The sequence below is a fragment of the Oncorhynchus nerka genome, linkage group LG20 (genome assembly GCF_034236695.1).
Source record: "Oncorhynchus nerka isolate Pitt River linkage group LG20, Oner_Uvic_2.0, whole genome shotgun sequence".
Classification (NCBI taxonomy): domain Eukaryota; kingdom Metazoa; phylum Chordata; class Actinopteri; order Salmoniformes; family Salmonidae; genus Oncorhynchus; species Oncorhynchus nerka.
Genome location: NC_088415.1, coordinates 53,376,690 through 53,387,287, shown reverse-complemented (window position 1 = coordinate 53,387,287; position 10,598 = coordinate 53,376,690).

The following is a 10,598-nucleotide window of genomic DNA, read 5'->3' as shown; positions in this document are numbered from 1 at the left end:
TTTCTAGAGAGGAAGAGAGCACACATTCCAGTCTTCAGACTGGGGTCCATGAACCCTCGACCATGTTTACACAGTTATGCTCCCCTCATCCAGCCTCTATCACCAAGATGAGTGTAGCATTGTGGTTTTGCGCGTGTTCAGTAATGTTGTCCGTGCTGTAAACAACTGGCCTTTCTTACCACACTGTGAGGAGAGAACGCTCTGGTGTCTGTTTGTCTGGGCAGAGGCATTCAGGCTGTTATCAACGTGGCCTTTCTTACCACACTGTATGAGGAGAGAACGCTCTGGTGTCTGTTTGTCTGGGCAGAGGCATTCAGGCTGTTATCAACCCAAAATAAACTGACGTCCTACAGAGGACCGACGGTTCCCCGCTCACTCTCTCACACCCCAAATCTAATTCCTCCGTCCTCCTCCTCCCCAGCTCCACAACTCCTCTTCTCCCTTCCCTCCCCAGCTCCATAACTCCTCTTCTCCCTTCCCTCCCCAGCTCCATAACTCCTCTTCTCCCTTCCCTCCCCAGCTCCATAACTCCTCTTCTCCCTTCCCTCCCCAGCTCCATAACTCCTCTTTCTCCCTTCCCTCCCCAGCTCCATAACTCCTCTTCTCCCTTCCCTCCCCAGCTCCATAACTCCTCTTCTCCCTTCCCTCCCCAGCTCCATAACTCCTCTTCTCCCTTCCCTCCCCAGGCCGCACCCTTCTACTTCCGCGTCTGCGATATACTGCGGACATATACGTATATCGTTGGCTTATTTGAAAGAAAATACATTTAAAAAGTTTACTAAGATTTTGTTCCCGCCAAACTGCAGCCCTCCTGATATTTGCCTGTAAAGAATTGTCCCCATTGGCCAAATGACTTTGATAGCCCTGCTTTAGGACAATGGAGAGTTTTGTGAGCGCTGTCTGAAACAAGTGAATACAGTCTCAACTAGGACCCCTTCTTGGGCATCCAACAGAGTCTGATCTTTCACCCCAATAGCCCTAAGCCATGTTCCTCGTCCTGCTGAGTCATGTCTTGTGTGACCTAGGCCACACACACACACACACACGCGCGCACACACACACACACACACACACACACACATGCAGTTTAGCAATCTAGTGTTCCCCTGCCACCTAGCCCTGGGTCCTAACTTCAGCCACAAAGGCTGCCCAAGGAACTCTAACCTCTGACCCCTGGCCTTTGAACAGCAAAATAGACTTTCAGAATCAAATGAAGAGGTTGAAACTCCTGACAGACAACACAGAATGACACACCACCCCTACAGTGGCAATGGGAAGTCCTGGGGCTCTGTCTTCACACAAAGACACAAGCACACTCAGAGTCAGGACTCGCTACAGGGAAAGCTGGATGTTCCTTGTTGAAACGGAGCAACAGAAGCATCACTTGTTTCACACTCATAGAGTGTTTCTGTATGTTGTTTGGCGCTTGGAACAAATAACATTAGTCGGGTAAACATGAGTTACTGTCGGTTATGTTGGGAGATGAGGCGCATGAGGCCCAAAACTGGATGAAAATCATTCTTCGATATTGGTCACCACAAAAGTAGGAATGTACTTTCTACTCTTTTGAACAACTTCTGATAAGTTGACTTATTTCACCAGTCTCAAGTCAAACTTCAAGAGTGAGATGGAGAGAGATGGGCTGATGCACATGCAGAGTGAGAGATGGGTGAATTGGAACAATGGAGAATGTGTAGAAATATATATAGATATATATATTTATATATATATATATATATATATATATATGAGAGAGATAAAAGCAATGGATGGATGGATACATTCGATAAGTGTTGGACTAAGGATGTGTGGACACAGTACACACATAGCAGGGTTTAGAGACGTGGCCAGAGGGATGTAGGGTGGATCATTATACAAGAGTTTCATGTGGATACGGTGGATGCTAGGAGTGAACAACCTCCCTTTGTCTCTGAGAAAAACATGAGCAACAACGACAAAAACAGAAGCGAGCGAAGAGAAGAGAGAGTCTGGAGGGAAATTTTTCCCCCAGGCACTGGTGTTTTCAAGTTGTGGAATCAAATGTAATTGGGACAGGCTGGCCCACCCCTTGTTGCGTCCATACAGGTGTGTGTGTGTGTGTGTGTGTGAGGATACACACCTTAACCAGAAGATATGGGGACAATACATTTCCCTGTACTGAGTATTTCCCAAATTGGCAGAGCTCATTTAAAATAGCCCGTGTGTGGAATGCCCAGGTGTGTCATGGGAAAGAGCAGTGTCAATGTGGAGGAGGAGTTAAAGATGGGGTGTCACCTCGACATCCGGCATCATGGGCTCTCTTCCCATTTCCCTTGAAAAACCGAAACATCCGGTTGTCGGGGACTCGGCAGAGGCTATGCCATAGCTGGCACACCATTCTTTCTGATGGCATCTTTGAATCTTAAAATTGGTCACAAAAAAAAAACTGAGGGAGGTTTATCAGAAATTCTGTTGCCAAACTTTGCATCTGCACAGATCTTCCAGTGAATGTGTTTTGTTTACAATGTGTCGTTGTGAATTGGTAAAAGTAGTCCTCGTGCATACAGTAGAGTTGAAATCAATGCTTTTGGATTAGTGTGCATTAAGGTGAACAATCTGAGTCCGAGCTCCATTCTGTTCCCATGGAATTGACCATTACTGAACACACGCTCGCATGTGAACACTGTCGTAGGACAGGCCAGAACACTTCCACGGGGAGAAGTTTAACTCAACTTTTCCCATGACATCTGAGAAGGAACTGTCGCGATGTTGCGTGTCAATCGATTGCTGAACTTTCAACCTCATTAGAAAAAAATCAAACCAATCCATCTCCAATCAGATAAGAGTAACACAGCCCTGAATCCTCAAAGGAACCATCACCCCTCTATGGGAATCTAATGGACGCCTATCAGGGAGCTCTGCTGTTTCACCTGTCCTGCTCTTTCACATCAGAGCAGATGGAGCCAGAGGGAGTTATCATGGACTGGCACAATCACACTGTACTACTGTAACACAAATGGGCTACATTTTGTGGCGAACACCACTGAAATGTGCAAAAATGACTTTCAGTCTGTTCTTTATCAATTAGAAGAGTGATCATTCATGTAGATCTGAAGTGATCGTCACACGCGACTCATGCGCATAGCATAAAGACAAACTTACCAGCTGCAACACCACAGAAAAACAACTACCACACACGCATGTACACACACACACACACACACACAGATGGGTCCAGATGTATTACGGTCAGTAATGACATTAGGAAGCAGTGGTCTGACTTATTAAGTTTTCCACCCATTCATTTACTCTCTCTCTCTCTTCCACCATCTTCTCTTGGCCCCCATATCTCCACACACACACACACACATACACACACACACACACACAAGTGAGCGACAAAGGCCCCTCTTGTCTTGTCCCCTCCGGGCCCCACAGAGGCCCTTGATGGTCCACATGTATCATCAATCTCTGTGCATTAAGTCTTCATTCCTGCCCTAACCTACTTACACTCAACTATAGAGTTCTGTCTCTTCCCTCCTCTTTGCTCTTTTATGTTGGCATTAGAGGCAGAGATGAATGTGTTGTTTTGACAGTACTGCATACCAGTGGAGGCTGCTGAGGGGAGGACGGCTCATAATAAATGCCTGGAATGTATCCCGCCCTCCCTAATTAAGGTGCCACCAACCTCCTGTGCTGCATGCAGTCTGTGTCTGGGTGGCAGGCGGCCTTGTTGGAAAGGTCATGGGATGCTGGAGAAGTTATGGAACCTAAGATGGAGGACAGTGAAAAGGCCCAATCTCGACCTCTGTCTCAGTGTGGCCCCGGTCTTACTCTCTTCATGACTCACTGATACACAGGGTAACAGGGAAAGACAGAGGGAGGGAGATGATAGAGACAGAGGGACAGGGGAGGGAGATGATAGAGACAGAAGGACAGGGGAGGGAGATGATAGAGACAGAAGGACAGGGGAGGGAGATGATAGAGACAGAGGGACAGGGGAGGGAGAAGATAGAGACAGAGGGACAGGGGAGGGAGATGATAGAGACAGAGGGACAGAGGAGAGAGATGATAGAGACAGAGAGACAGGGGAGGGAGATGATAGAGACAGAGGGACAGGGGAGGGAGATGATAGAGACAGAGGGACAGGGGAGGGAGATGATAGAGACAGAGGGACAGAAGGACAGAGGGAGATGAGATGAGAGACAGAGGGACAGGGGAGGAGATGATAGAGACAGAAGGACAGGGGAGGGAGATGATAGAGACAGAGGGACAGGGGAGGGAGATGATAGAGACAGAGGGACAGGGAGGGAGATGATAGAGACAGAGGACAGAGGGACAGGGAGGGAGATGATAGAGACAGAGGGACAGGGGAGGGAGATGATAGAGACAGAGGACAGGGGAGGGAGATGATAGAGACAGAGGGACAGGGGAGGGAGATGATAGAGACAGAGGGACAGGGGAGGGAGATGATAGAGACAGAAGGACAGAGGGACAGGGGAGGGAGATGATAGAGACAGAGGGACAGGGGAGGGAGATGATAGAGACAGATTGACAGGGGAGGGGCATGATAGAGACAGAGGGACAGGGAGGGAGATGATAGAGACAGAGGGACAGACAGAAGGACAGGGGGGAGGGAGATGATAGAGACAGAGGGACAGGGAGGGAGGGGAGGGGAGATGATAGAGACAGAGGGACAGGGGAGGGAGATCAGAGAGACAGGGAGGGATGATAGAGACAGAGGGACAGGGGAGGGAGAGATGATAGAGACAGAGGGACAGGGGAGGGAGATGATAGAGACAGAGGGACAGGGGAGGGAGATGATAGAGACAGAAGGACAGAGGGACAGGGGAGGGAGATCAGAGAGACAGGGGAGGGAGATGATAGAGACAGAGGGACAGGGGAGGGAGATCAGAGAGACAGAGGGACAGGGAGGGAGATGATAGAGACAGAGGGAGGAGATCAGACAGGGAGAGAGAGACAGGGGAGGGAGATGATAGAGACAGAAGGACAGAGGGACAGGGAGGGAGATCAGAGAGACAGGGGAGGGAGATGATAGAGACAGAGGGACAGGGGAGGGAGATGATAGAGACAGAGGGACAGGGGAGGGAGATGATAGAGACAGAGGGACAGGGGAGGGAGATGATAGAGACAGAGGGACAGGGGAGGGAGATGATAGAGACAGAGGGACAGGGGAGGGAGATGATAGAGACAGAGGGACAGGGGAGGGAGATGATAGAGACAGAGGGACAGGGGAGGGAGATGATAGAGACAGAGGGACAGGGGAGAGAGATGATAGAGACAGAGGGACAGGGGAGGGAGATGATAGAGACAGAGTCTGTCTGTCTGTCTGTGTCTCTTTCTGTCTGTCTGTCTGTGTCTCTTTCTGTCTGTCTGTCTGTCTGTCTCTCTGTCTATTCTAACTCAATAAAACCATGTCTGTCTGTCTATTCTAACTCAATAAAACCATGTCTGGCTGTCTATTCTAACTCAATAAAACCATGTCTGTCTGTCTGTCTGTCTGTCTATTCTAACTCAATAAAACCATGTCTGTCTGTCTGTCTGTCTATTCTAACTCAATAAAACCATGTCTGTCTGTCTCTCTGTCTATTCTAACTCAATAAAACCATGTCTGTCTGTCTGTCTGTCTGTCTGTCTATTCTGACTCAATAAAACCATGTCTGTCTGTCTGTCTATTCTAACTCAATAAAACCATGTCTGTCTGTCTGTCTATTCTAACTCAATAAAACCATGTCTGTCTGTCTGGCTGTCTATTCTAACTCAATAAAACCATGTCTGTCTGTCTGTCTATTCTAACTCAATAAAACCATGTCTGTCTGTCTGTCTATTCTAACTCAATAAAACCATGTATGTCTGTCTGTCTATTCTAAACTCAATAAAACCATGTCTGTCTGTCTGTCTATTCTAACTCAATAAAACCATGTCTGTCTGTCTGTCTGTCTGGCTGTCTGTCTATTCTAACTCAATAAAACCATGTCTGTCTGTCTGTCTGTCTGTCTATTCTAACTCAATAAAACCATGTCTGTCTGTCTGTCTGTCTATTCTCACTCAATCAAACCATGTCTGTCTGTCTGGCTGTCTGTCTATTCTAACTCAATAAAACCATGTCTGTCTGTCTGTCTATTCTAACTCAATAAAACCATGTCTGTCTGTCTGGCTGTCTATTCTAACTCAATAAAACCATGTCTGTCTGTCTGTCTGTCTGTCTGTCTATTCTAACTCAATAAAACCATGTCTGTCTGTCTGTCTGTCTGTCTGTCTGTCTGTCTGTCTGTCTATTCTAACTCAATAAAACCATGTCTGTCTGTCTGGCTGTCTGTCTGTCTATTCTAACTCAATAAAACCATGTCTGTCTATCTGTCTATTCTAACTCAATAAAACCATGTCTGTCTGTCTGTCTATTCTAACTCAATAAAACCATGTCTGTCTGTCTGTCTATTCTAACTCAATAAAACCATGTCTGTCTGTCTGTCTATTCTAACTCAATAAAACCATGTATGTCTGTCTGTCTATTCTAAACTCAATAAAACCATGTCTGTCTGTCTGTCTATTCTAACTCAATAAAACCATGTCTGGCTGGCTGTCTGTCTATTCTAACTCAATAAAACCATGTCTGTCTGTCTGGCTGTCTGTCTATTCTAACTCAATAAAACCATGTCTGTCTGTCTGTCTGTCTGTCTATTCTCACTCAATAAAACCATGTCTGTCTGTCTGGCTGTCTGTCTATTCTAACTCAATAAAACCATGTCTGTCTGTCTGTCTGTCTATTCTAACTCAATAAAACCATGTCTGTCTGTCTGTCTATTCTAACTCAATAAAACCATGTCTGTCTGTCTGTCTGTCTGTCTATTCTAACTCAATAAAACCATGTCTGTCTGTCTGTCTGTCTATTCTAAAACCATGCATCTCCTTTCTCCAAGATGTTCCTTTTCACTGCAGTCACTTCACAGAATTGACCCCCGTGCCCCTGGGGTCAAGTGTAGTGTCCCACTGACCCATACTGTTACTGGAAAGCTGAATAGAGACACACATGTTGAATTCTTTGTTAGGGTCCAGTGTTGAGCAATACAATATGAAGGATCCAAATTGTCAAAGGTCATACAGACGCCTGGACTTATGAGCCCAAACCCAAACACACACACACACACACAGTAGTTCCTGTACAACGGTTGCCTGAGGCAGGGGTTTCTGGGGTAATTAAGGTCTTAATCAAAGTTGTGTGGCGGCCTTCCAGATATGGGCGTCTTACGCACATACAACACATGCATGCCGTGTTTAGTGTGTTGTCTGCCGAATGCCAGCGTTTGGCACCATGAAAGAACACACACACACACAGTGCATTCCGGGGGTCACCTTATTAAACTCTCTGAGGGCCACGTTGAACGAGATGAGGGTCCCCCATAACAGCCTATTACCGTAAAGAACAGTGTTAGTAGTCATCTCATGGTTGGGTGGGAATATACTGAGCTGTGTGTGTGTGTGTGCGTGTGTGTGCGTTGAATGAATTAACGCACTGTAACCAGCAGCTGCATTGAGAGGCCCAGTGACACCACAATGAGAGGGTCACGTATTTAACTGTAAATTAAATTAACTGCAGGCCAATAGTTTTGTTCCCTTACGTGGGCCACTTGTACAAAGGGAAACACTCATGCACACAAACCCCACGCGGTGAGAGTATGCGCGTACGCGTACATGCGTGTGTGTGAGAGAGGGGGAACCAAACCCCCTGTAACTGGGTCAAAAGAGAGAGAGAGAGAGAGAGAGATCCTCTAGACCAGGGCTCTTCAAACCTGTTCCTGGAGAGTTACTGTCCTGTTAAGTTTTCACTCCAACCATAGTCTCCAACCATAGTCATCCTAATAATTAGCTGGTTGACGAGATAAACGGGGGTCGTGGGTGAAAACCTACAGGAGGGCAGCTCTCCGGGAACAGGGGTTGTTTAACTAACAGTAGCAGCATTGTGCAGCTGGAGAGAAGACGACGACGTGATGCGGAGTCTCATGCCTTTACGCATGTGACACTCATCTGCTGGATTACCTCGTCCTGGGTCCACTGCCCCTTTGCGATGGCTCAGTTTGTGCGTTTGCGGGAGACAGTGAGTCAGCTCCCCCAGGTCCTCGGTGTGTGTCTTGATTTTCACCACATGGAGACCAATTGTCCACTTACGAGAAAATAAGGAAAGTGAAAATGTACTGCGGAGGTTTTCAACCCGACGAGGTCCGGAGTCTGATGGTTTTCTGCTCTACCTGATAATGAATCACACACCTGGTGTCCCAGGTCTAAACCAGTCCCTGATTAGAGGAGAATCACCCACCTGGTGTCCCAGGTCTAAACCAGACCCTGATTAGAGGGGAATCACACACCTGGTGTCCCAGGTCTAAACCAGTCCCTGATTAGAGGGGAATCACACACCTGGTGTCCCAGGTCTAAACCAGTCCCTGATTAGAGGGGAATCACACACCTGGTGTCCCAGGTCTAAACCAGTCCCTGATTAGAGGGGAATCACACACCTGGTGTCCCAGGTCTAAACCAGCACTGGTTAGAGGGGAATCACACACCTGGTGTCCCAGATCTAAACCAGCACTGGTTAGAGGGGAATCACACACCTGGTGTCCCAGGTCTAAACCAGTCCCTGATTAGAGGGGAATCACACACCTGGTGTCCCAGGTCTAAACCAGCACTGGTTAGAGGGGAATCACACACCTGGTGTCCCAGGTCTAAACCAGCACTGGTTTGAGGGGAATCACACACCTGGTGTCCCAGGTCTAAACCAGTCCCTGATTAGAGGGGAATCACACACCTGGTGTCCCAGGTCTAAACCAGCACTGGGGGGGAAAGCACGGTGGAGGGGAAACACAGTGGAACAGGCTTTGAGGTCCAGAGTGGAGTTTGAGGGATGTTTTGAATTGAGTAAATGTAATACAGTACACACTGAGTGTATAAAACAGTAGGAAGACCTTTCTAATATTGTTGCACCCCCCTTTGCCCTCAGAACAGCCCTCAATTCGTCAGGGGATGGTCTCTACAAGGTGTCAAACTTCCCACCGGGAAGTTGGCTGGATGTCCTTTGGATTATGGCTCATTCTTGATACACACGCAAAACTGTTGAGCGTGAAAAACACAGCAGCGTTGCAGTTCTTGACACAAACCGGTGCTCCTGGCACCTACTACCAAACCCTGTTCAAAGGCACTTCAATCTTTTGTCTTGCCCGTTCACCCTCTGAATGGCACACATATACAATCCATGTCTCTAATTGTCTCAAGGCTTAAAAATCCTTCTTTAACCATGTCTGATATACCACAGCCTTCAGCCAATCAGAATCCAGGACCCAAACTACCCGGTTTATAATGGAATATACTGTATAACACAAACTAGAACATAAATCTGCCCCCGTGGTGAAACCGTAGCTCCGAGGCGCCCGAACTTTCCAGTAACCACAAAACAAAAACATCTCTAGCAAGAAGACATCACTTCCATCAAACTCACAGTAGGTAAGTGAGTAGGACAGTGTATCCAGACTACATTAGCTCTTTCGTGTGGCACGCATGTCTGTCTGTGCATGTCTGTCTGTGCATGTCTGTCTGTGCATGTCTGCCTGTGCATGTCTGCCTGTGCATGTCTGCCTGTGCATGTCTGCCTGTGCATGTCTGTCTGTGCATGTCTGCCTGTGCATGTCTGCCTGTGCATGTCTGTCTGTGCATGTCTGCCTGTGCATGTCTGTCTGTGCATGTCTGCCTGTGCATGTCTGCACGCTCAGCCCTGCTCAAGGTCAGCCCAGTCGTCCTTGCGATCCACAGTCTAAACAGAGGCTTTCAGACCACTGTCTCGGTCTGTCCCCATCACCAGTCCACTCATCCCCTCTGACAACACAGTCACAACCGGAGAGCACTGCTGAAATGACCTTATTTTCTCCCCCCATCTGCGTGTGTGTGTTCTATCCCAGGGCAGGACATTTTAAATCAGGCGTCCGAGGGGGAAACTGATATCGCTATATTTAAAAAAATATTTATTCCTTATCTGGAGCAGCAATATAGAGTGGAAGCCGTGACAGAGGTTGAGTGAGTGAGTGAGAGAGAGAGAGAGAGAGAGAGAGAGAGAGAGGAGAGAGAGAGAGAGAGATTTCAGGAACTTATTCAGTGAGGACCAACCACACTAATACGTCATACAGTACCAAGGCCAGAGCTCCAGATACTGTTCATTCTCGGTAAACTACATTGACCTCCTCAATCAAACACAGAGGTTCCCAAACTTTTTCCACTCGGGCCCCCCTTCCAGCATTTGGGGAACATCCCACGCCCCCACCACATCTATTTCTATGTGCACAAGCCCTGTTCATGACAGAAACCGGAGAGAAATACAGGACCAGTCAACAGTTTGAACCCACTTAATTTCTTTAATTACTTTATCTCTTATTCTTATCCATATTTGATTTATTTTTAACTGCGTTGTTGGTTAGGGGGACTCGTAAGTAAGGTTGTATTTGATTTATTTTTAACTGCGTTGTTGGTTAGGGGGACTCGTAAGTAAGGTTGTATTTGATTTATTTTTAACTGCGTTGTTGGTTAGGGGGACTCGTAAGTAAGGTTGTATTTGATTT